Here is a 27,412-nt window from a genome sequence, read left to right as displayed (position 1 = left end):
TTGTAATTTATAAATATATCCTTGCATTTTTCTTTTAAGTAAGTCGCTTTGCATGCAATTTCATATATAAAAGTTTGATATAAGGTCACCAATACATAATTTATAATAAATATTATTTAATAGAAATAAACATCATGATGATAACCATCTAACAATTATAACATCATCTAACATACACATTCGAATTTACTACCATCATCTAATTATATACACCTCTTGCTTATATAAATTCCATTAGCTAGCACAAAAATATAATAGTCTAATAGGACATCATCATCGTTATCACATCTAATAAAACACAAACATTGCAATATAACAACATCACCACACACATCCTCAAATTAATATAAATCTCATGTCAAATAACTATTATCACATACACATCTATCTGCAAGCACATTAAATGAACATATCTAACATGACCTAGCAATATACACATCAAAACCAACATATAAATTAATTACATAAACATGAACAAAATAAATTCACCATATATATATATATAAGTCAAATAACTACATCAAGTCAAATAAGTGCAATCAAATATCTGATAAAATAGACATAGTGCTAGGCTGGTTTGCAGTAGAAAACGATGGATGGTCAACTACTGCATGATCATAATTTGTCAAACTCAGCTGAGGTAGAAAAGGAGGTGGTTGGTCTTCATGAATAGAAGATGATGGATAGCCAACTACACATGTTCCGTCAACGCGATTTGACAAACTCTAAGGTGGAGGAGGAGGTGGTTGGTTTGCTCTGTCAGGAGAAACATGAGGCACATCCTCTAGCTCTGGAATCTCATCATTTGGTGACTGAGGAGGTGTACTACCAGATGGATCATCAAAACCATGAAGATCATGATCTGATGGGGTTGTACTACCAGAAGAATCATGTGTTAGAAAATTATATATTACGGAGCAATGGAACACATAATATATTGCAGAAATATAAACACAGAAAACACATAAAACAAGAGAGACACAGATATACGTGATTCATCCAGTATGGGCTACGTCCACCTTGAATAGCCAGTCCTTCCTTTCTATTATCCAGCAAAATGAAGAGACACAACCTACAGCAGATCCGCTGTAATATCCTCTGTTTCCTCTCACAGTCTCACCTCTCTGCTTCTTGCTCAGAGAATACACATATATTACACAGACTCAATACAATGCCCTCATACAAAGAGAGGGGTTGCCTTCTAGGGAAAAAAACCCTAAAATAAACATAAGTTCTATCATCAGATCATCTGCCTAATGAACGGCCCAGATTGACTAGAAATTACTATACTTTTACAAGGCAATTTTACATCTGTTTTTAGCTTCGGGAGCACTACCCCTGAAACCCCCCTGCTAGGGGGGGCCTCCCCAAAGGTCGCAGCCGCCCCCTTGGACCCCCATGTAGTGAATATTTTACGGGCGGCTTTCGAACAGGGGTCCAATGTGGCGATACCTTTGAATACAGAAGATAATCAAGCTCCACACCCAACATCATGACCACCACCCTCATCATTGTGATCATGATCATCACCCTTAATCATCATCATCACTACCCTCATCTAATGTATCTATCGTTGCATGATGTTTTCTTGCATCCCTCATCGTTGTTAGTAACCTAATAGCTCCGATGATATGACGAATAAGAGACATCATTACTTGCGGATAGTTCCTGTACATACCCATGAAACTAGGATCTGTGGTGATATCTCAAGGCCTCACAAGGTAGACTTCTACATCAAACAAAACTTTGGCCAATCTATCGTAGTAGTCCATCCAAACTCGCAGACTAGCCCTACGACGTTAGACACTCACACTACCATGAGGATGTGCCTCACCCTCTTCAACCTCGCCTATCTCCTCATCTACTTCGACATCTGGTGGGGGAGGAGGCATGTCCCATCAAATGTGCCAATTTCTACAAAATATATAGTACAAAAAAATAATTAGACAATTTCATTAAACAATTTAATAAAACAAGTTAAAGAATGTGCTAGAATAAATTTTATTCTAATTCATTAAAACAAGAAAATGAAACTAGATTAATTGAAAGAAAACACTAGTATTACCTATATCATCTAGAGGCTCAACCGCTGAGAAGAAGATGTTGAGAAACCCTCTCCAATCAATCCCAACAAACAAAAAAATCAATGTGACAAATGCATGGCAATCCTCACTTCCTAGTAGCACTGGTGCCTCGGGATAAATTGTGGTAGGAAACTACGGCAAGCCCCTCTTTGGCATCATCTGTCTCCACATGCCCATTTGGACCTCAGTGATTGGCCTAGGATGGCCACAATCAAATGTAGGGCTCATCTTTGGAAACCTGTCAAGAAATAAACAAAAAATATCATAAGTGAAAGGGAAGGTCTCCCTTCCATGTCTCAGTGCACGACATATATCTAAAGCCATGCAAAACTGCCTCAAAAAAATGGCAGACCATTTGATGCAACATGGCCGCATCTGAATGAAAGAATCAACATAATTTAAAAGAGGGAAACTAATGTGCTACCCATCACTACTAGAGTGTGCAATGTTTGTGACTAATAACAAGAGTCACTTAACCTCCTTTACAAAAAATGAAGAAATCTTTAGCTGTCTACCATGGACTTGAAAATATGATGGATGGATCGCATGAGGCTTGACATATTTCTGAGTGTATGCAAGTTGACTCTTATCTGAAACACTATGGGGGGACATCAGGGAACTGGGGAAAATCCTCCATAGTGCAGTGATAAATTATATGTCCTCCTTAGTGGGGCTATACCATGCCCTAGGACCAACATGGAAAGTTTGCCCCTGGGCACTCCATTAATGGATCAAATGCACCAATAAAACAAAGTGTGCCTTCACGAACGTAGCCTCCTCATAGTACTTGAGGAGGCCTACATTACTCAAGAGCATTCAAGTCATTGCAATAATAGGGTGAGGTTATAAATCACTCTCCCTCTCTCTGGTCTGTCGTGTTCAAACCATATCGTATGGGTCTGCCTGCTGCTCGTACAACTGTTGTTGTTCCCTCTGTTGACGTCTTTGCTAAATGATTAACATATAAAATACAACAACCTCATACATAAAATACATTTTTTTATTAAATAAAACATGTATTTATAAATATGGAAACATAACTTTCAATTAAAAAAAATCACAGGTGCACACAAAACACAGTCATGCACCGGCGTCGGTGCACTTTCAACTATAACCGCACCGCTATCTGTGTGCACATAGGTATGACGCACCACTGTTGGTTCACAAATTTAACTTTTGATAGTGGTGTGGCACATTTGTGCATTGGTGCGCACATATAACCTTTTTGTACTAGTATAAAATATTCAGGTTATCAAACGCACCAAGCTACAACTATGTTTTTAAATAATTTTTTGTAGTGCGTTTGGTAAAGATAAACACAATAGGTGTGACGCATCGATGTAAAATCTGTCATATCTTTCCTATTTTACTTTCATTTGAAAAATGCACTGCAACAACTGCGGTGCATTATGTTCATGCACCAACATGTGGTGCGCTCTGTAATTTACAGGGCACACTGGCAATGATTTTTTTATTTTTCAAAAGTAGTGGAAAAATTAACCTAATTTTCAATTCTAATCCTATAAAAAATTAAATTACAAATAAACGTAGACATTAGCTCGATATTTGGTCATAGGGGAGGCATTCTCGACATGCAATGGAGAAAAAAAAAATTAACAAAGTTTGAAAAAATTGGAAACTCAAATAGTGAGCACAGTACAAAGAGATGGTGAGAAAGAGAAGCATCAAAGTCAGGGCTCTTGCATGTGGAAAGAGTGGCACTAGTGCATCAGAGCTCTCCCACACTGTAGATGATAAAAGAAAAAATTACAGATGGGAGGGTTTTCTTATTTAACCCTCCTTCGTTGCGTTTAGCTAACCGCATCAGGGTGGGATATATCCAAAATCATAGGGTCGTTTTTTTTTTTTTTTAATTTAAAAATATCGTGGTGCATTTCGCGAGATGCCTCGAGACGTTTTATACATGTACCACACCAATGTTGTGGTTTTATTATAGTAAGGCTCTATTTTTAGAAATAAAAAATGCTTAGCGGTGGTCTTTAGAAGAAGTCCTAGGGTGTTTTAGTACATTTACCACACTAGAGATTCATTGGTAAATATCCCCGCATTTTTCTAAAATTTAAAACTATAGTGATCCTCCTTAGTGTTATGCACCGGGTCATTTTTCCACATGAAGGACACTGGTGCTATCTATTGTTAAAGCACCGTTGTGTTGCGTTATTTACCGCACTGTGTTTTTCTATTTTATAAAAAAAAATCCACAGTGCACCATGTTATATGAAGGATCGATGCTTGTATGTATAGTAAAGCACTAGTGCATTTTTATATTTTATACGCACCATCCAAAAAACATCCACCTACTCACCTCTGCTAGTGACCTCCACCAGAAACGAATTGTTGGGTTATTTTTATAGGGGCTTCTATAAAAACCTCTACTAGAAGGTCTGTTCCTTATAGTGTTAATCACATACCCACTTGTAAATTTTATGTGATCCATATCTCTAGCCCAATCCAAATTAAAAAACCATGTATGTCAAACATTCTATCCAAAATTTATCTCCCTTGTTAGCACAATCCATAACTCGTAGTACCATGAAAATATTTGAAAACTCTCTTTATTATTGTCAAATTCCCCTTCTCTCATTTTGACATATACCTTCTCAATACTCTCATTATATATGCAATGGCCAATTTAGTATAAACCATTGGATACATCAAAATTCCAACTGAACTAGCATAGGGAACATGAGACATGCCTTATCTATTTTCCTGTGTCTTGGAACATTAATCAATAGATAAATTTACACCTACAAATATAGGCACCTTTATTGGTTTGCATTCCTACATATTAAATCTCTGTAATATTTTCTTGACATACTTCCTCTGATTAACTAGAGTTGAACCTATTTTCTTAATACATTATTATTTCCATGCTCAAAATAAAATTTGCAGTACCAAGATCCTTCATGTCAAATTGAGAGGACAATTGAGTTTTCATTTCTTGGATGATTTTCCTATAATTTCCAATTAATAACGTATCATTGACATACAAAACCAAATAGATAAGATGATCACCAAATAATTTGAAATACACAAAGTGATCTTTTTTGCTCTTTGTGAAGTCAAGTACTAATATAGAGGTATCAAATTTTTGATACCACATCCTTGGTGATTGCTTTAATATACATGGACGTTTTTAGTGTACATACTAGTTGTTTCTTTCCTTTCACAACAAATCCTTCTAGCTTCTTCATATATATTTCTTCTTCTAGATACTCATGTAGAGATGTTGTATTTAAATCCATATGTTCTACTTCATTCTATTAAGGTGTGTATGGAGTAGTCTTATGCCTTGTTATCCCACACTTCTTATAGAGTTCTTTGAATTCATTCCCACAGATTCTCCACAATTATCTTTCCTCAACATCTTAGTTTTCTTCTCAGTTCAACTTTCCACAAAATCCTCAAAATATTTGAATTTGTCAATTATTTTGGATTTCTACCTAAAGAAATAAATTAAAGTAACTCACACATAAACCATGCGCACGCGATTTTCCCTAGAAAATCCACAACGAGGAAAAGCCATGTAACATTAGATATATTACTATTTTTGAATTAAACATGGCCAAGTCGGCCAACACCTTGGCCTCAATAAGTGAGATTTTCGCTCAATTCTAGAACATTACAATGGAGAAACCCCAAACCTTTTAAGGGATTTAACTACATATAATTCCACGGGCTCAATACCACGGGCTACAATACCAGGTGCTTGAAACCACAACTTCACTTAGCAAGCTTGACGCTTTCACCATGTCAATTTTACCTAAGAAACCCCTTTAAACTTGAGTAGCAAAATTGGGTGGATCCAATCCATAAAAATCTCGCATACTCTCCTCCTCTATCACTTAGTTATACATCTAGAATTTATTAGTCGGGGTACACATGTCTAACTACGTCTCACAACCGTACACCCATTTACATGTAGTTACACATTTTCATTTTCAAAGTAACTTTTTTGGTTATTTTCTTCCCTGCACTTATGTCGTCATTCTCTCATGTCCACACACTTGTTCACACTAGGTGCTCTCCTCATGTCTCTTCATCACAACCAATATCATGAGTTGCTTTCCATCTATGTTGGCTTTGGTATTTGCCTCTACATTTTTTTTTAATTAGTGATCTCATGTCATCTCTAAGCAAGTTGTTCATGCACTACTCACGACTACTTTAATTAGGGGAATTTTGAGGTCTAAAATGGGCCTCCTAACGAAATTATAAAATAATAGGGGAAATAATAAAATAATATTAGAATACATCATCAAATTTTAGAGGGAAAAAATAAAAAACTATTTTTTCAACTCATATTTTCAATTTATCTCCCTATGGGTTTACTCAAATTTCGAAAGGCAACACTCGTTGGATGCAAAATTTGATTCATCATCCATGGAGTACCCATGTTGCATGCTTTTGATGGATCTTGCTACACGAAAAATGAGAAATACATGAAAAACGTGATTGCAATCACATTTTTTCATGTATTTCTCATTTTTCATGTAGCAGGGTACATCAAAAGTATGCAACATGGGTATTCTTTGGATGAAAAATTAAATTTTGCATCCAACGAGTACTCATGCTCGAAATTTGAGTAAAAACTTAAGGAGGTAAGTTTAAAATCTGAGTTGAAAAAGTAGTTTTATTATTTTATTATTTTTTGATCTTTTTACCTTTTTACTCCAAAAATAGTGAATCATCCCCCATGGTTGACATCATCATCTTGAATCCTATTGGTTCTTATAAAGTATTTTTTTGTTGTACATTTTTCTTAGGAGGTCCATTTTATACCTCAAAATTCGAATGGCGGCTTGACCAAAAAATAGTTTTATTTCTTCACCAATTCTTTTTGTGTCTTTGTTTGGTTCTCATAACAATTGTTGAAAAAAAGGAGAGACAAATAAAAAATATAATAGGCACAAAAATAAATGCACATCATGACAAATCCGTAGAAGAAAAAATTTGCTTAGTTCACCCAATATGGGCTACTTGGTGGTTCTTCAGTCATTTACTAATTATTTATTAGATAAATATTTAGTAGATAAATAGAACATGTGCATTGATTATTAATTTAGTGTTCATATAAAAATTACAAATTACCACGCACTATATATCCTAATACTTTATTGTTACATGTCAATAAGATTGTAATATTCTAGATATTTGTTTTAGAACAAAATATAATATCTTTTACAAGTCACTAAATAAACACATGCTTATTTATATAACTAAAGAAAAAATTAATTATTTTGTAACTATCTCCTTAATTAACTTTCTTATGTTTTAATCTATTTTAATTGTGAATAAATCAATAGAGTGACATTGTTTAGTGGATTGTGTTGCAAGTCAATGAAGCTGGCTGGGGGGAATTCCAACTCCTCTTAATGACATTACATTGTATAAAAGATTATCTAAAACAAGAATGGAAACTTCATTTTGATTAAGTTTGACTAATAAAAAACTTTAATAGAACAAACATTAAAATTTTGAAAAACTAAAACTTAAAACATAATTGCTAGCAAGTTCTTTATCTGCAATAGATTTTCCTCGGCACTCTCTTCGTTCTCGAATTTTGGCCCCTTGGCCCCCCTCAATCTCAATCATGAAGTTTCACTCTAATGAATTCAAAGACTAAAGACCATCGCCCATGGTTGTTCTCAATCATTGAGTTTCAAGGTGCTAACGGTGCTGGACCCACCAACATGTCAGGGGATCTCCCTGGTATTAAGTCCCAACTAGATCTCAGATCATTTGGAGTAGGAGTCATAACAGTGGATAGTACCGTATCACCTTGACTGTGGTTGTGCGCAGAGGTAAGTAAGATTTCCTTCTTGGAACCAAGGGTGTGACCTTGTAGCAAGTCAAGGAAGGTGCATGAAAGGCTCTAACACATGGAAGGGGGAATAAGTGCGCCCCTTAGAAGCCTATGATAACAAGCAACTTGAAATGGAACACACGAGAAGAGAGACATCACAAGATGGAAAGCAGGATAGCCGATGATCCAAAGTGATGGGTTATACCGACAACACGCTTCGATAAGATTCATACAAACACATATATAATAGTCCATACATACATGCGTAAATTACAACTGCATACATCATTAGAGTAACCAGGATAGCCGAACTACAATACCAACATATGCATGAATTTTTTTGGCTTTGCTATATTAAAAGAGTGAAAGATGCAATCATATATACAACCATGACAACCACTAGCCCTGATAACACAACATTACAGTCACTACCATCTGCTCCTCCAAAGATATGTACTATCTCTGCACTATGGAGAAGCCAAGGCTCGTTACAATACACTCCAAGATTTCTCTAAGCTATAACTCTAAGAATCTTGGCTCCCAAAATTTTGTACAATGAGTTATGAGGTTCTGTTTATAGCAAAGGGTGGGGTGACCATTGACATTCCCCTTTGTGACTCTTCAACTTACACATGATTGTTACATTGTACTATTGACACTTGGTCTTTCACTTTACAACATGTCTACAATACAATCTGAACATGTACCTATGTGAGACAAATATGGGCTTCAGTAAGTCATTCAGGACATCACTAAGACTCAGGCAGATGTGGGAAGACTAACTCTTTGACAAAATCTCGATGATAGATGGTGGGGAACTAATTCCAAGCTTGATAGTCTGTTATGGTGTCTGCGTACTCTGTGGTGACATCCTTCTGAAAGCAAACTCATGCTTCTGTTACATCCAGGTACATTGATTTGGCACCTTTGTCCAACTCGTCAGATAGCATGTGCATCATGGTCTTCAGTGCAGCCGGACCAACGACATATTGATGCATAGTGTCTGCACTCATCTGCAAGTCTGTACTGATGGCTATGCGTATCAACTGATCAAAGTACATGTACAAATCTAGTCAGACTTGGATCCTTTTCTTCATCTCGGTGAGTGTGCAAATGGATGGGATCACATGCGTGCACACAATGCCATCCATGCTCCTGAAAAATCATCAATGTGAAGCTTGTAAGCTGGTGATGAGTTGTGGGAGTTACTCATAGTTCTGGATTTGACTTTGGATGCATGCCTTCAACTCTAATGCATTTGGCTTAATCATCTTTGGCAAGTAAAATCGAGATCTCTTGTACCTCATTGTCCATATTTTCATGTGATCGACATTAGTGTGTATGTCTGACAAGATGTGGTGCTCTCTTAGCATAATGTTGTTCCCAACCTTTGAGATGGACAACTAACTTATGCACGGTGAAGAACTTGAAGTACAACTTCTGCATGACTGTCTCAAGAGAAGATACTTCATCAAGTATCACTTTCCTCAACTATGGTCTGGCAGATGCTGTAATGTGCTCTTCTCCCTGCTTGGCTGCTTATAGCTCCTCAGCCATGTGCTCTTTCTCAGCTATCAAGAATATAACACTTGAGCTGGTGGCTTCGTCATATGCCTTGGTAGCATCAGTCAATGCAGCTAGATTCTTACGCACATCGGACATGATCACTTGTTCTTCAAACTGCACAGGAGATACATGGACATCCGAAGTGGGCACTCTACGCAATTATGCAATTTTGTGATGTGACTCGTTGAAAGATATGTTGCACACATCTGCTTCTGGATTGTCCTTAAGGATTTCAGTGTCTCCTTGATCGCTTGGGACTTGCTCTACTCCTGGATATGGTGAAGTCGGTGGGGTGACCTCTTGGTTTTGAGGCATGAGGTCAATATCCTGATCTAACTCTGGATGAACTACATCTGTGTCCATTTTCTCTAGCATTTGTTCAATCTCCTGAGAAAAGCCTTGCTCCTGTGACAACTCACCCTGTCTGCTATGTGCCAACTACTCAAATGAATCAATAACTTGTATGGTCACAATTTCATCAATGTGTGCATGTTGCACCTCTTGCTATTCATGTTCCTGTTGCACTTCTTCTCTCTTCTACATAGCTCTTGTTCTTCCCTTAATTGTTGCTTCAACTCCTGCAAATCCTTTTCTACTTCCTCCAACTTCTTCTTCTCCCTCTGTCTTTGCGCGATCCTCCTCTCGCACTATCGTTTTTTTTCCTCAATATCCAAATATACTCTTAACACAAGTGGATCTACTTTGAACTTGTAGCTTTGCTCCACCTCTGTGTTGTCGGTAACCTCCATGTTGCTTTTGTTAAGCGCAGGTCTACTGCCCTCTTCTGCTACTGATGATGCTGCTCTCTAAGATGCTGCTGCCTTTTGCACTGCTAAAGACTCTACAACTATCCTGACCAGTTCATTGAGCCTTGAGAAGTTATAGCAGTATCTCCATGGGTCTTCCTCAGGCCAATGACATGCCCCGTGGATCCAAGGATGATACACTTTCACACAGTGGTCCTTCACTAAGAAATGTGGATCATATGGATTGAAACTTTTGGTGCCGAAGGTGAACCTCTTGAATTCCTTTGTCTCAGCATCAACATGCTTGAGATTATGAATCTCATACAACCTGATCCGTAAAGGAAGAGCGAGCCAAGGTGCCTTCTTCTTCCTATGCAGTCTCGCTGACAACCCTGTCGAGATGTGATATGCGACTTCTTGCATGACCAACTTATCCATGGAAAAATTTGGCAAAACATGCATACCCTTCTCCATGTTGTATATCCAAATGAAGGTGACAAGGGGTGAGGCATACTAATCTGCTATGTCAACCAATGCCCCCATCGATTCCTGTGACATGCAAGGTGGATTCTGCTCAAAGATCATCCTGTACAACAGCGTGACAAAGTGGTCTGATAGCTGTATTATAAATCCACGGAAGCTGCATTCGAAGAAAAACTTGCAATAGGTGTGCACAAAGGTTTTTGAAGGTGTCCATGCCCAACCCAAGCCTGGGAATTGCTGATGGGAAAAAATTTCATCAAGTATTTGAGAGGACATGAAAATTTTCGCTTGCTGACCCTTGGGTAGATGTCGGGATTCTGTTACTTTTCCCTTTAGTTGAAGATCCAGCATGTTGGGTCAATTGAAAGATCTTCCTTTGTTTTCCAGCTGATGCAACACAATCAGCCAACGCCGCGAGAACGTTCTTGTACTCTCTTGGCCATATAAGTGACATGCAAAGATGGCCAAGAGATGATAAGCCTTCTGCAATATCCTTGTTTTGTACACTTTGTTGGGTGTTGTCCTAAACTTAGAATGCTCTTTCACCCAACTCTTCAAGATGTCTCTTAAGTTTGCACTACTGCTAGGCCTGGTGAAGGGTGCATCCACTGTGACCACCAACTGTGGTAAGTGATACATCACCTGAAAGTCCTATGCCCTAAAGATAACAAGTTAATTTCCAATGACACTCGTCAACACCATTATATCTAGATCAGTATGCGAGACAATCTAGTGGATCATGCATGTGCATGGAAACGTGGGATACCTGCATGCAATCTAATACGAGCTAGACTTGTGTATGTTGGCATAGAATGTATAATTGATGTCCTGCCATTTCATCTTGATTTCCTTGTCTATGAAAAAATTAGTGTCTTCATAGATGGGCAAGATCATAGACACTTTCTTGACCGCATCTTTAGTTTCCCTCTCAATGGTGTCCTTTGACCTACTCTCTTGGAAGCCATTATACTTGTACTGATGAGAGACTGATGAACACCTGTGATACCTAGAGATAGAGAAAAACTCATCGAAATAAAACCTCCAGATGAAAACCAAAAGCAACTTGAGGACTGACATGAAATACACTCAGGTGATTGACTGGAAGGTTTGCACAATTTTCACCAAGAGGCTAGGAGACTGACTACCAAAACTGTGTAGAACATAGTCCGAACTATCAGTGGTCTTACTGACTACTAAAACTGTGAAAAGAACAGTATAGCTTGGCCTACTGAGGACTAAAACTGCACAATGCACAATTTCAGTCAGCATGACTACAACCTGGTAAAACTGCATTGCACAATTCCAGGGGCCAAAAGGGAACTGCCTCTCGGAATTGTGTAGAGAAAGAATGGGAGGTTAGTGTGAGGTAATATTTGAATTATTCCTAAAAAGAATGTAGAGCATTCACTCTTAGAAATGCGCAGTGCAAGCTGAGCAAGGCAAGGTTCGGGCCAAGGCAACCCAGACCCGCCAACGGGCGACTGAAAACATGTAAAGACTGAATGAATGTGCGAACCTATGTGCAGACATGAGTGAATGAACATGCATACAATCAATGAGTGCAGGATTTAGTAAACATGAAAACAAGTAAGTGTGTGAAGTGAGTCACTGCAACAATGACCATCAGCGCATAAACAATATCATGCATGCGACAACAGTGAGATGCAATGGAAAGCTTGAAAGAGTGCTTCTACAAGCTTACATGTGTTAAAACAATAACAAGATTTCAACAAAACCATGTAATCAACACTCACAAAAACCGAAATATAAAAGGCGACAGAAAAGGAGTAAAAGACATGAAAAGTGGACTTACCTGAAAATAACTGAGCTGAATGTGTTGAATGCTCCTAGATGCGATGGGGCATGCTAGAGATCCAAGATCAAAGTGAAGAAGGAGCTCTAAAGCATCAAATAAATAGCTTTGATGGGATTGAGGTTTATGATGTGCATGCCACAAATCTAGGAAAAAGCGACATTTGGCGAGAGGTTACTAATGGCTTTTGCATGTAACCCCTAGCTGTTAAAAATATATCCCTAAAATATAAGGATGATTTTTTCTTTTTTCTTTTTTGGGAAAAATCATCCCATGCATGCAATGCAATATTTCTCAGTCTTCGAGGGAACTGATCAACTTGGGAGCACATGCAACAGACTGCAAGCCCTAGAGTGTTTTCTACCCAGTTTCTAGGCTGAGTGGCTCTAGCTTCCCCTCAGGCTCTGTGAAATTTCTGGACTGAAGCCAAGGCAACTAACCAGAACTGTGTAAATTTTGAGATCAAGCCCAGTTATGGGTTGCTCTGTGCAATTTTCAGAGGGAAGGTTTCCTGCTTTCTCTGCGCATTTATGGAGAATAGTAGGCTGGCTCAATGCTCTGCACAATTCTGGAGAGCAAGGTTGGTTTGCCTCCAGTTTAGTGAAATTCTACAAGTGAGCACTACAACCGGATAATGAGCAAGTCACAGGATGCCATCTTGTGAGTGAAAGGCAAACAATCTAGCAAACACAAGCTAATAAGGCACAAAAACTCAACTGAAGCATAAGTATCTATCATTGCAAGACATGCTGCTAAGGATGGTTGGTAGGGAGGCTCCAAACGAAAGCTAAGGAAAACCTTTAGAGGAGTGTTGTAGCTGCTACAACACTTGGTGACACACTGGTAGAACCCCAGCTCTTTGAATGGACCTTGTTTCGTGAAAATCAAGTCTAACTCCTTCGGAAGCATTGTTTGATTCTCTGATCATCGTGGTTTCCACACTATCTTGATTGAAAGATGTAGCACCTACCATGCTCTTGATCGATTAGCACACATTCCCAGCCAAGTCAACTTAGTTGTTTCGATTGGGGATGAGGGGTATATTGGTGCACAAGTAATATCACTGTCAGAGTTTAAGTTTCATCTCTAGTGTTGCTCTGCTGCCAACAGGCCTGGATAGTACACCAACGGAGTGATGTAGGAACACAAGCATCGCTCCGCTACCAGCAAGCCTAGTCATTACCCTGGTGGAATTACTTACATCACCTCTCTATGCAGGAAGCCTTTCTCTTCTTTCGCCTTTTTTTTTTTTCAAAATTTTTCACATTTTCATTTAATTTTTTATTTTTTCATTTTTCAAGAACTATGCATATGCACTTATTTATTTTAGAGGTGGAAGAGGGATCTTGACTTATTGAGAGCAGAAGAGGTTGTTCCTCTAGAGAAGTATGTTATGTATACCTCTGACATACTTGTTAAGGTTTTCCCCCTCACCTTACTCTACTTGACTGAGCTGACAAGGGTTAACCCAAAAACAACCGACTATAGTAGGTGGTACTAGTTAGAGCACAAGCATTGTGTTTTCACCAAGATTCACTTCGAACATAATGTATTTTCCATTTGTGTATCATTGAATGAAGACAACAAGTTCTACATAAAGAGAGAGGACAACAGATAACCAAGTGTTGGTAGTTGTACAAGTCCTCTTGTACTTTACCCTCCTTATCTTTAGAGTCGTACATGGTTTCATGTGAAACTAACCTACGGATGTAAACAAGCAAAAAAAACAATAAAGAAAAGAGAAGAAGAAAATTCTTAAGAAAAGTAGGCAAGCAAGAAAACAAACAAACGAAGCAAGAAATAAAACATGCATGCAAGCAAATAAAACATAAATCAAACACTACTCCTACTACTAAGCTAACAGTGCATGGTTATGATCACATGAACTGATATTTCTAATGCAGTTACCGGTGCATTGGTTGATCCATGTTGGTGAAGGCATGGTTCACAAACAACATAATCACGCGAACCAAAAAACATGAAAGATATAACAATGAAGACCAACACACTTCGAGTTTAAATGCGTCTATAGAAAGGAAAAAAGTGAAATCACACAACATACACTCTGTGGACTTACCATGGTGTTGTGAAACACTGCATGCAGATGATAAGCATATGCACTCTCTTGAATGTGATAGACAAGAAAACATGAGAAAAAGAGACAAATTATGTCTTGCAAGTGTGCTTGCTGTATATGATTCCTCCAATGCATGAGTGATGGTATCATGTGATTTAGGTGGAGGAAGCGAAACCAATGTGTTTTGATTGATCGTCAATGCATACAGATGACTGATGAGGAGCCTTGGTTAGTTCAACAATTTCCTGGTCGGAAGCGAAACCATCCTCAGGACAGCGAGGGCCTAACATAACAATTAGCTCAGGCTGAACTACCTCGATAACCTACGGGGTTTCAACTTCATCGACGGATAGATCATCATAAACATGTGGCTTTGAAAGATCAACAACGATTGAATCAACATCGTGATTGAATACGGGAGTAAATAGATCACGACAGCTACGATAAAAAAAATCAATGAGTTCATCGACATCCTCATGGTCTGATGAATCATACAAAGGGGTAGATGAGAAAAAAGTAAATGAATAATCAAGCATATTTTCAATGAAGAATTTGTCCTCTTTGCTATCAAATGATGGAATGTCATTGGGTGTGTTCTGCAAATGATTGGAAGTAGATGCATCGGTGGATGGATTTACACAAGGAAAATCAGAGATAGTAGAATCACCAAAGATGTCAGGAAAAAGTGGAGGAGGTATAGATAGAAGGAGGTCATCCTTCGTCGCGGGATGATGCTCAGATCCCTAGTCATACACATCGTAAATGACATCACAGGTTGGTTGTGCAACATCAACTCTGTCAATATCTTGATCCTCATTCACAATGTGTGTAAAGTCCGAAACATAAGAGCCTAAGACAATGCAATCTAAAGGATCAGCAGAATGCAGAGATGGAGGTTGAGGTAACAAGTGCATATGACAACCCATGGGCTTCCTAACCAAATCTTCACAGAAATTAAGAGTAGTGGGGGTGGAAGCATGTACCAACTAAATAAACATGTGTGCACACTCTCCCACATCACTCTACAGGGTTGGAGCAGTTTGATAAGGGGAAGGTGGATAATCACTTGTGATAGTGATGGTGTCTGCTTGTGATTGCGTAGCCCCATCACCGAAGTATGCTGAGAGGGGTTGAACTTTTTCTTCACTTTGGTACAGATTGATTTGTGACAACAATATTCAAATCTATCAATAAGATATTGGAATTTCATCTGACCTTTCAGAGCTTCAAACATGAGTATATGGATGTGCTTCCAAAAATCCATAGGTGATTCATGCGAGGCCTTCCATTGTTTTAACATTTTTTTGTTAAGAGGTTCAGGATCAAAATGATGGAAAACAAATTTGATTAGATCACTGAACTGCTTAAATGAGTGCATGCAATTGTGAGGTAGGTTGTGGCACCATCATTCCAGGGATTCACAAAGTGTGTATGCAAGCAGCATGTTGACCTCTACTTCATCAAAATCTTCCTCATTCCCCAAGAATGTAAGGAAGTCATTTAAGTGCTTAGGACAGGCCACTTCGCCTTCACCATCATACGTGATTTCAAACAAGTGATCAAAAAAGTCCTTCATGACTTTAAAGGGATGTGCATTGGACAAACATCATGGAGGGTTAACTACATCAATATCCATGATAGATGTGAAAAGATTTAAAACAGGATGTGAGTACTCAACTTATCCTCTGGCACTCCTAGCGCCAGAAATGTTGACAATGCTGGACCTGCCAACACGTAAGGAGATCTCCTCGGTAAGAAGTTCCAACTAGACCTTAGACTGTTTGGAGTAGGAGTCCCAGTAGTGGGTAGTATGGTATCTCCTTGACTGTGGTTGCGCACAGAGGTAAGTAATATGTCCTTGTTGGAAGCAAGGGTGCGACCTTGTAGCAAGTCAAGGAAGGTGCATGAAAGGCTCTAACGCATGGAAGGGGGAATGAGTGGGCCCCTTAGAATCTTGTGATAGCACGTAGCTTGAAAGGGAACACACAAGTAGAAAGACATCATGGGATGGAAAGAAGGATAGCCAACGATCCAAAGTGATGGGTTATACCAACAACATGCTTCGATAAGATTCATACAAACACATACAGAATAGTCCATACATACATGCATAAATTACAGCTACATACATCATTAGAGTAACCAAGATAGCCAAACTACAATAACAACATATGCATGAAACATGTTGGATCTGTTATATTCAAAGAGTGAAAGAGCCAATCATACATACAACCATGACAACCGCTAGCCTCGATAGAGGAACATTACAGTCATTGTTGCCTGCTCCTATGTACTAGTTCTGCACTGTGGAGAATACAAGGCTCATTACAACACACTCCAAGCTTTCTCTAAGCTATACCTATAGGAAGCTTGGCTCCCAAAATCCTGTACAATGAGTTATAAGGTTCTATTTATAGCAAAGGGTGGGGTGACCCTTAAAATTCCCCTTTGTTTCTCTTCAACTACCCTCATGACCCTTCAAATTACACATGACTGTTACATTCTACTATTGACACTTGGTCTTTCACTTTACAACATGTTTACAATATAATCTACACATGTACCCATGTGAGACAAAATGGGCTTGAGTAAGCCACGCAAGGCATCAATAATACTCAGACAGACGTGGGAAGACTAAATCTTCGACATTCTTCTCAATGATCGACGGTGGCAAACTGATGCCAATCTTGGTAGTCTATTATTGTGTCCACATACACTATGGTGACATCCTTTTGAAAGCGAACTCTTGCTTTTGTTGCATCCAGGTACACTGTTTTGGCACCTCTGCCCAACTCATCAAATAGCATGCGCATCATGGTCTTGAGTGTAGTTGGATCACCAACATGTTGATGCATAGTTTCTACACTCATCTGCAAGTCTGTGTTGATGGCTATGCACATCAACTAATCAAAGTACTTGTACATCTCTAGTCGGACTTGGTTCTTTGTCTTTGCCTTGGTGAGTGTGCCAATGGATGGGATTGCATGCGTGCACAAAATTCCATCCACACTCTTGAACACTCATGCATGTTAGGCCTATAATATGGTGATGAGTTGTGGGTGTTCCTCATAGTTCTAGATCTGACTCTGGATATGTGCCTTCAACTCCACTACCTTTGGTTTCATTGTCTTTGGCAAGTGCAATGGAGCTCCCTTGTACCTCATTGTCCATATTTGCATGTGATTGACAACAATGTGTAAGTCTGACAAGATGCTTGCTCTCCTAGCACGACGCTGCTTCCAACCGTTGAGATGGACAATTGACTTATGTATGGTGATGAACCTAAAGTACAACTTCCACGTGACTGTCTCGAGAGATAATACTTTATCAAGTATCTATTTCCCCAACTCTGCTCTGGAAAATGCTGTAACTTGCTCTTCTCTATGCTTGGCTGCTTGTAACTCCTTAGCCATGTGCTCATTCTTAGCTATCAAGAATCTAACACTCGAGCTGGTGGCTTTGGCATATGCCTTGGTAGCATCAGCCAAAGTGGCTGGATGCTTGCGCACATCAGACATGATCACTCCTTCTTCAAACTGCACAGGAGATACATGGACATCTGGAGTGGGAACTCTACGTGATTGCACAACTTTGTGCTGTGAATCATCGAAAGATATGTTGTGCACATCCACTTACAAATTATCCTAAAGGATTTTAGTGTCTCCTTGATCGCTTGGGACATGCTATACTCCCGGATTTGGTGAAGCCAGTGGGGTGACCTCTTAGTTTTGAGGAATGAGGTCAATATCCTAATCTAACTTTGGCTGAACAACATTCGTGTCCATCTGTTCAATCTCCTGAGGAAAGTCCTGCTCCTATGACTGCTCACCCAATCTGCTATGTGCCAACTTCTCGGATGAATTAATAACTGTATGTCCGTAGTTTCATCGATGTGGGCATGTTGCACCTCCTGTTGTTCATGTTCCTGCTGCACTGCCTTCTCTCTTTTGTGCGGCTCTTGTTCTTCCCTTAACTGTTGCTTCAACTCTTGCAAATCATTTTCTTCTTCCTCCAACTTATTCTTCTCCCTCTGTCTTTCCACGATCCTCCTGTCACGTTGTCGCCTCTTTACCTCAATATCCAAATATACTCTTAACACAAGTGAATATGCTTTGAACTTGTATCTTTTTTCCCCCTCCGCGCTATCGGCAACCTCCCTTTGTCAAGCGCAGGTCTGCTACCCTCTTTTTCTGTTGATGATGCTGCTCTCTGAGATTTTGTTACCTTTTGCACTGCTAAAGACTCTACAACTATGTTGACTAGTTCATTGAGCCTTAAGAAGTTATAGCAGTATCTCCATGGGTCTTCCTTAGGCCAATGACATGCCCCGTGGATCCAAGGATGATACACTTTCTCACAGTGGTCCTTCACTAAGAAATGCGAGTCATATGGATTGAAACTTCTAGTGCCAAAGGTGAACCTCTTGAATTCCTCTGTCTCAGCATCAACATGCTTGAGATTATGAATCTCATACAACCCAATCCGTAAAGGAAGAGCAAGCCAAGGTGCCTTCTTCTTCCTATGCAGTCTCGCTAACAACCCTGTCGAGATGTGATATGCGACTTCTTGCATGACCAACTTATCCATGGAAAAATTTGGCAAAACATGCAGAGCCTCATTCACATTGTACATCTGGATGAAGGTGCCAAGGGGTGAGGCATACCAATCTGCTATGTCAACCAATTCCTCCATCGATGCCTGCAACATGCAAGGTGGATCCTGCTCAAAGATCATCCTATACAATGAGGTGATGAAGTGGTCTCATAGTTGTATTATAAATCCACGGAAGCTGCATTTGGAGAACAACTTGCAATAGGTGTTCACAAAGGATTATTAAGGTGTCCATGCCCAACCCAAGCCTAGGAACTGCTGACAGGCACAGATTGCATCAAGTATGTAAGTAGACATGAAACATTTTTCTTGTTGACCCTTGGGTGGATGTCGGGCTTCTGTTAATTATCCCTTCAATTGGAGAGCTAACATGTCAGACCAATTGAAAACTCTTCCTTCATTTTCTAGCTGATCTAACACAATCACCCAAATATGCGGGAATGTTTCTTAACTCTCTTGGCCATATAAGCGACATGCGAAGATGACCAAGAGTTGATAAGCCTTCTATAATATCCTTGTCTTGTACACTTTGTTGGGTGTTGTCCTAAACTTAGATGGCTCTTTCACCTAGCTCTTCAAGATGTCTCTTGAGTTTGCACTATTGTTGGGCCTGGTGAAGGGTGCATTCATTGTGACCACCAACTGCGGTAAGTGATACATCACTTGAAAGTCCTATGCCCTGAAGGTAGCAAGTTATGTTCCACTAACACTGCTCAACACCATTGTCTCTAGATTAGTATGTGAGACAATCTAGTGGATCATGTTCATACATGGAAATGTGGGATACCTGCATGCAATCTGGTACAAGCCAGACTTGTGTATGTTGACATAGAATCTACGGTCCTCTAGCTTCTCCTCGAAGGTGTTTGAAAATAAGTCATTGATGTCCTTCTGTTTCATCTTGATTTCATTGTCTATGAACAACTTAGTGTCTTCATAGATGGACAAGCTCATAGACACTTGCTTGACCACATCTCCAGTTGTGCTCTCAACAGTGTCCTTTGACCCTTCTCTCTTGGAAGCCATTGTACCTGTATTGTAGAGATACTGTTGAACACTTGTGATACCTAGAGACATAGCAACACTCATGGCAAGCAAACCATCAGTTGAAAACCAAAAGCAACTTGAGGACTGACATGCACAAAACCTAGCTGACTGACTGGAAGACTTGTGCAATTTTCACTAGGATCCCAGGATACTGACTGCCAGAAATACATAGAAAAAAGTTTGGATTGTTAGTTGGCTAACTGACTGCTAAAACTATGCAAAGCAAAGTCTAGCTTGGGCTGCTGAGGACTGAAATTGCACAATGCGTAGTTTTAGTCAAGATGAATGTAACCTGGTAAAACTACATTGTGCAATTCCGGGGGCCAATGGTGCACTACCTCTCAGAATTTTGTAGAGAAAGCCTTGGAGTGCAGTGTGAGGAAATATCTACATAATTCCTGGGAGGAAAGTGGAGCCTTCACTCTTAGAAATGTGCAGTGCAAGCCGAGCAAGGCAAGGTTCGGGCCAAGGCAACCCAAACCCACCGACAGGCAACTGAAAACATGTAAAGACTGAATGTATGTGTGAAGTTGGGTGCAGACATGAGTGAATTAAAATGCATGCAATCATTGAGTGTAGGATTTAATAAACGGGAAAACATGTAAGTGTGTGAAGCGAGTCACCGCAATGATGACTGTCAGTGCATAAACAGTGTCATGCATGCGACAACAGTAGGATGCAATGGAAAAATCAAAACAATGCTTCTACAAGCTAACATGCATTAAAATGAGAGAAAGCATTCAACAAAGCCAAGAAAACATCACTCACACAAACTAAAATAGAAAAAGTGATAGAAAAGCAGAAAAAGACATGAAAAGCAGACTTACCCAGAAAAAGTTGAGCTGAGTGTGCTGAATGCTCCTAGATGTGATGGGGGATGCCAGAGCTCCAAGATCAAAGTGGAGAATGGGTTCTGAAGCGTCGAATAAATAGTTTTGATAGGATCGAGGTTTATGACACACATGCCACAAATCTAGGAAAAAGCGACACTTGGTGGGAGGTTTCTAAAACGACTTTTGCATGGATGCTTTTTTCTTTTTTTCTTTATGATTTTTTGTGAAAAAGGAGCCCATGCATGAAAATAAATATTGCTCAGTCCCGGAGGGAACTGGTCAACTTGGGAGCACATGCAACAAACTACAAGCCCTGGAGTGACTTCTACGCAGTTTCTAGGCTGAGTGGCTCTAGCTGGCCCTCAGGCTCTGCGCAATTTCTAGACTGAAGCCAAGGCTGTCAACCAGATCTGCGCAAATTTTTAGAGCAAGCCCAGTGATGGGTTGCTCTACGCAATTTTTAGAGGGAAGGTTGTCTGCTTGCTCTACGCATTTTTGGAGAGAAGCAGGCTACCTTGATGTTCTATGCAATTCTAGAGAGCAAGGTTGGTTTCCCTCCAGTTCTGTGCAATTCTGCAAGTGACCAAAATAGCCAAATAATGACCAAGTCATGGGATGTTAGCTTCTAGGTGGAAGGAAAACAAGCTAGAAAACACAAGCTTATAAGCCACATAATCTCAACTGAAGCATAAGTACATGTCAATGCAAGACATGCTGCTAAGGATGGTTGTGTTATACAGAATTTATACCTAAGGATAAGTACACCTTCCCTGAGTGGGTAGTTACAATTAGAACAATAGAAGTAAATATGTTTAACCTTTTCCTACAATAGACAGATAAGATAAAGGAACCTACTTGTGATCCTTTGCTTCCTTTGATCTCCTTTGAATTGCTCCCGTTGCTCCCGCTCAAATTGAATTTGCTCAATTGGTACCTGTCAACATAAACAAAAGATGACAACAATCAAAGCATATGATCTATCTACTGTAAACAAATGGAATAAACAATATTTTAACATACATTCATCATAGGTATAGACAAAATTATTTGAAAAGGAACAAACAACTTTATTGATTTATAGAAGGAGAAGTTACACCCAATGTGGTTCGATCCCGTGTCACTGATCTAGCTTAGTCCAAACCCTCATCACACCAATATCACATCAATCCAGCAACATAACATTACTTGAAAATGGTTTCAAGTCTCAAACCAACAATATTTCTCTATAATATCCAAATTCTAGCCTCCAGATCACTATGATGAGTGGTCAATTTATAGGGAAATGCAAGTGGTTTTGTCATAATAGGGCATTGGATGGTTTTATGTAATTAGATAGTTAGTTTCCATGGAGAAAGGTATGAGAGGATAGAGGGTTAAATGATCCATAGCCTATCCAAAATTGAGCTCATAGGATGAGATAAGAGTTGGGCATCCTTCTAGAATGCTCTAGAATCAAGGAATATTCCCAAAATCCTATGTCAATTTCACTCATCCTCACCCAACGTAGGCTAAAGTGGGCCTAAGTGCTATGCAATGCAGGTCTGAATGGGCCTACCTACTATGCAGAGTAGTTTCCCCTGACCAAGGCTGCGTTGGTGTCCCAAAGAGGCATTTCAGCAGGGTTTCAAACTAGGAAACTTTCATGGATGAAAACATTCAATATGATGACTTGTCTAGGGTATGTAGCAACTAAAATTAGGGTTTGATGAGCCCTATTTGTATTGATCTGATTGTCGGGAGTGATGTGCCCAAATAGACCTGTAACAGCTGACCCCTAAAGCATGAAGTCGAAAATGATAATGTTGAGTGATATGCTTTATGATGTGATGAGGAGGATCTGAAGCAGATGGTGACCTGCATCAATTACAATACATAATATCATGATATCTTTGATTTTTTCATGAATTGCTGAGGGAAGGCATACCCATACTCAACATATAAACTTTTCATTACATGTACATAAATCAGATAGTTGTCTACAGATATAGACCCATGATAGGATGACCATCTGTGTAAATCCATCATACAGATGATTTAGTACTCTCCTGAAATCGCAGCCCGGATGGATGAAACTAGATCCAAGGTTTTCTATCTCGTCCAATCATTTGCTCAAGTACGAGTCTAACCATTTGAAAATGTGATCTGAAGTTGAACATGGGAAGACACTGTCTGATTACCAACCAATGATGTAAGTTGTTAATAGACGCGAGAGAAATCACCGATAATGATAATGATTCTCAAGGTACTACAGTACATTTTGCATGGTTTGAATAGATTTTTTGATGTCAAATACCATGCAAAGTCTTTCGGTTGAAGGCCTGTGATGTCAACCTATCGCTAGAAGCAAGAAACTTGCCATTGATGTATGCAAGCCTCAAGGTACTGGAAGGGTGTTTGTAAGTCAAGTTCCTGGATAATGTGCTGATATCAACAAGAAGTGACTCTGTTGGGTCCCTATAATACTAGTGATTACCCCATTACTATTGTAGTTATACCCCTTATTTATATTTTTGTTCCCCTATTACCCCCATATTGTTATTTATGTGCCCCATAGAATCCCTCTATTGTTATTTTTGTGGCTTTATATTATTATTGTTAGGTAGGCTGGATTATATTGTGACTCCTTAGACTCCTATATATAGAAAGGAGGTTTTGTCATTTGTATCATCCAAGAATTGTTCATTTATGTAATGTAAAGGAGGTTGCCCCCTCAAAGAGGCTGAATTCTAAGGCGTTGATCTATCTTTTCTATCTTTTCTTGAGCTGGTTTCATAACATTTGGTATCAGAGCTTTGGATTCTAGGGTTTCGCTGCTCCAAACAGGTCATCGTGGAATTTTCGCTATAACTTTTTTTCTGTGACGTTTCAGAAGTCGCAAAAAAAACCCATTTGAGAAGAAATCGCGCTGAACCTTGGGTCCGAATTTCAGAGCTTTTCGTGCAATATTTGCGGAGATATGATCTGAGGAAGTTGGTCTTTTTGCAGACTCCTGAATTACATTCAAAACAGGTGACCTGGGGAAAATCGTCATAACTTTCTCTCTGGGGATCGGATTGAAATTTCGTAAGAAGGTACAGAAAGAGAACGGACTGTAGTTTCTTTTGTGTGTGTTTCAAATTCAAAGGTTGAAACAGTGACTCGTGGCATGTCGTACAAGTTCGTTCTACGGAACCAGTCTAAAAGCAAGTCACTGTGGGAGATTTCACATAACTCTTCCTTGGAGAATCCAATTTGGCTCAGACTTGTGGCATTGGAAAGAGGACATAGAAGGCTACTACAGGTAGTAATTTCAGAACTGGATGATCTGAAATTACAGAGATACATCAGATTCAATATCAGGCTTCTATAAAGTGAAAAAAGGTGTGTAGTTTTTTTTTTAATTTTTGTGTAAGCTTGGTTTAACGGAATTCAAAGGGCATAGTAAGCATTATTATCGGTAACTGATGCCCCGAGGAAAGAAAATGCAAACACCTAGTAAGGAACCTGAAAGCTCTAGCATGACTCATGAAGAAGAGGAAGAAATGCTACATGATATATCAAAATTACAAGAACAAGTGCAACAAATGTCACGCTCACAAAAGCTAACAGAAGCTAAGATAAGTGGCGTGGAATCTAAGATAAATGGCGTGGAATCTAAGATAAAGGGCATGGAAGCTAAGATGGATGATTTGAAGATAGATTTGAAGAGAGACATGGCAGATTTGAAGATAGATTTGAAGACAGACATGGAAGAATTGAAGAAGTTGCTACAAGAAAGGGTCACTAATGGTGAAAAGGTAGTAAAGGAAACTCATGATGAGAACAAAAGAAATGTTAATCATGATTCCATAGACGCTAATGTTGGATCGAAGAATCACCATATTCCAAAAATCGATATGAGGAAGTTTGATGGCAAGGATCCCGCCACATGGATATTACAGATGGAGCAATTCTTCGATCTCAATAATGTGCAAAACGCACAAAAGGTACGTATGGCAACTGTATATTTGGAACCAAATCAGTTTGTATGGTATCAATGGCTTTGCTCTCGTAAACAATTTATCACTTGGGCAATTTTTACGGAAGAATTGATAGCACATTATGAAGATACAAAAAGCAACACTTTTTTTAGCCAATTGATAAGTCTCAAACAAAAGGGTTCAGTAATGGAGCACATTGAGGAGTTCCAAAAATTGAACATAAGGGTAAAAGATATTCCAGAGGAGCATAGGATTGATGTGTTCATAGGGTCTTTAAAGGATAATATCCAACATGATGTTCGCCTTTGGGAACCTGATTCATTAGAGAAGGCATTCAGGTTAGCAAGAAAAATGGAAAGCAAAATTATGGCAACCAGGAAGCATACCACTCACAACTATAAAGACGGAAGTGTTGTTTTCCCCTAGTCTTCCACAACCTATAAGGTTGACACCACAACAATTGGAAGAAAAAAGAGCAAAAGGGCTTTGTTACAGTTGTGATAGCAAATACACTAAAGGTCATAAGTGTGCTGAGAAGAAATTATTCTACATAGATTGTGAAGAGGAAGAAGAAAAGGAGCAAGAAAGGTCAAAAGAAGAGGATATACTCCAGGAACAAAGCCTAGATGAAGAACAAATAAATCCGACCATATCTTGTAATGCATTGGCGGGAATTACCACTCCTCAAACCATCAAGATAGAAGGACAAATCAAGAAGAAAAAGGTAATAGTGTTGATTGATTCAGGAAGCACCCACAATTTTATTCATTGTAGGTAGCAAAAGAATTGAATTGCTTCCTATATCCAGCACCAGAGTGTCAAGTGATGATTGCAAATGGAGGAACAATAAATTGCTCTGGAAAGTGCCATAATATCAAGCTATCCATGGGAGAATATGTATTGACTAGCCCAATGCTTTCCATTCCAATGGGAGGTGCTGATGTTGTACTAGGAGTCCAATGGCTACAATCCTTGGGTACAATAGCTTTTAATTTTCAAGAACTTTTCATCAAATTTTCTACGGAAGGAAAGGAAGTTGAATTAAGGGGTATTGCAGGGAAACCAGGAAAGATAATCAGCTCTAATGGCATGACAAAGCTTCTAAAAAAGGAGCAAAGAGGTGTAATTGCACAATTATGTTCGCTAGATGTTTCCACATTGGAATCATCTATTTCTCCAGATCTCCAAAAAGTCCTGGACAATCATTCCAAGGTATTTGAGACTCCCAAAGGTCTCCCACCTATGCGTGATCATGATCATGCTATTCATCTGATTCCAGGAAGTGTTCCTCCAAACATCAGGCCGTACAGATATCCCTATGTCCAAAAAAGTGAAATTGAACGTATGGTTGCAGAAATGCTAGAGGCTGGTATAATTCAACCGAGTCAAAGTTCTTTCTCAGCTCCAGTAGTATTGGTGCACAAGAAGGATGGATCATGGCGCATGTGTCCAGATTATAGGGAGCTCAACAAGCTCACTATTAAAGATAAGTTCCCCATTCCTGTTATTGATGAATTACTGGATGAATTGCATGGATCAATTTACTTCACCAAGTTGGATCTTCGTTCGGGATATCATCAAATCAGAATGAAGATTGAAGACATTCCGAAAACGGCATTTAGAACTCATGAGGGTCATTATGAATTTTTGGTCATGCCTTTTGGCCTTACCAATGCACCTTCAACATTTCAAGGTTTGATGAATTCAATTTTCAAACCATTCCTTAGAAAATTTGTGTTAGTATTTTTTGATGATATACTAATCTACAGCAAGTCTTGGAAGGATCATGTTGAACATGTTGACAGGGTGCTACAACTATTGGAGGAGAAACAATTATATGCAAAAAGATCCAAATGTTTCTTTGGAGTCCAGGAGGTGGAATATTTGGGTCATATTGTATCTCATGAAGGAGTTAAGGTAGACCCTAGCAAAATTAAAGCCATTAAGGAATGGAAAATCCCCACATCCATAAAGCATCTGCGAGGATTTCTTGGGTTGACAGGGTATTATCGCAAGTTTGTTAAGAATTATGGGAGAATAGCAGCACCTCTAACAACATTATTGAAGAAAGATTCATTTTCATGGACTCCGGAAGCAACAAAGGCCTTTGAACATCTTAAAGAGGCAATGTGCCAAGCACCGGTCTTAGCTACACCGGACTTCACAAAAACCTTTATTGTGGAATGTGATGCTTCAGGAAATGGAATTGGTGTTGTTCTAATGCAAGATGAAAGACCCATTGCTTTTGAAAGTCGTCCAATCAAGGGAAAGTTTTTAAGCAAAGCTATTTATGAGAAGGAAATGTTGGCAATACTCCATGCACTTAAGAAATGGCGACCCTACCTAATGGGAAGACACTTCAAGGT

Source organism: Pinus tabuliformis, chromosome 7 (assembly GCF_031772625.1).
Source record: "Pinus tabuliformis cultivar Carrire ecotype Pingquan chromosome 7, CPIR1, whole genome shotgun sequence".
In the NCBI taxonomy this organism is placed as follows: Eukaryota; Viridiplantae; Streptophyta; class Pinopsida; order Pinales; family Pinaceae; genus Pinus; species Pinus tabuliformis.
Note: the sequence above shows the minus strand (reverse complement) of the source record.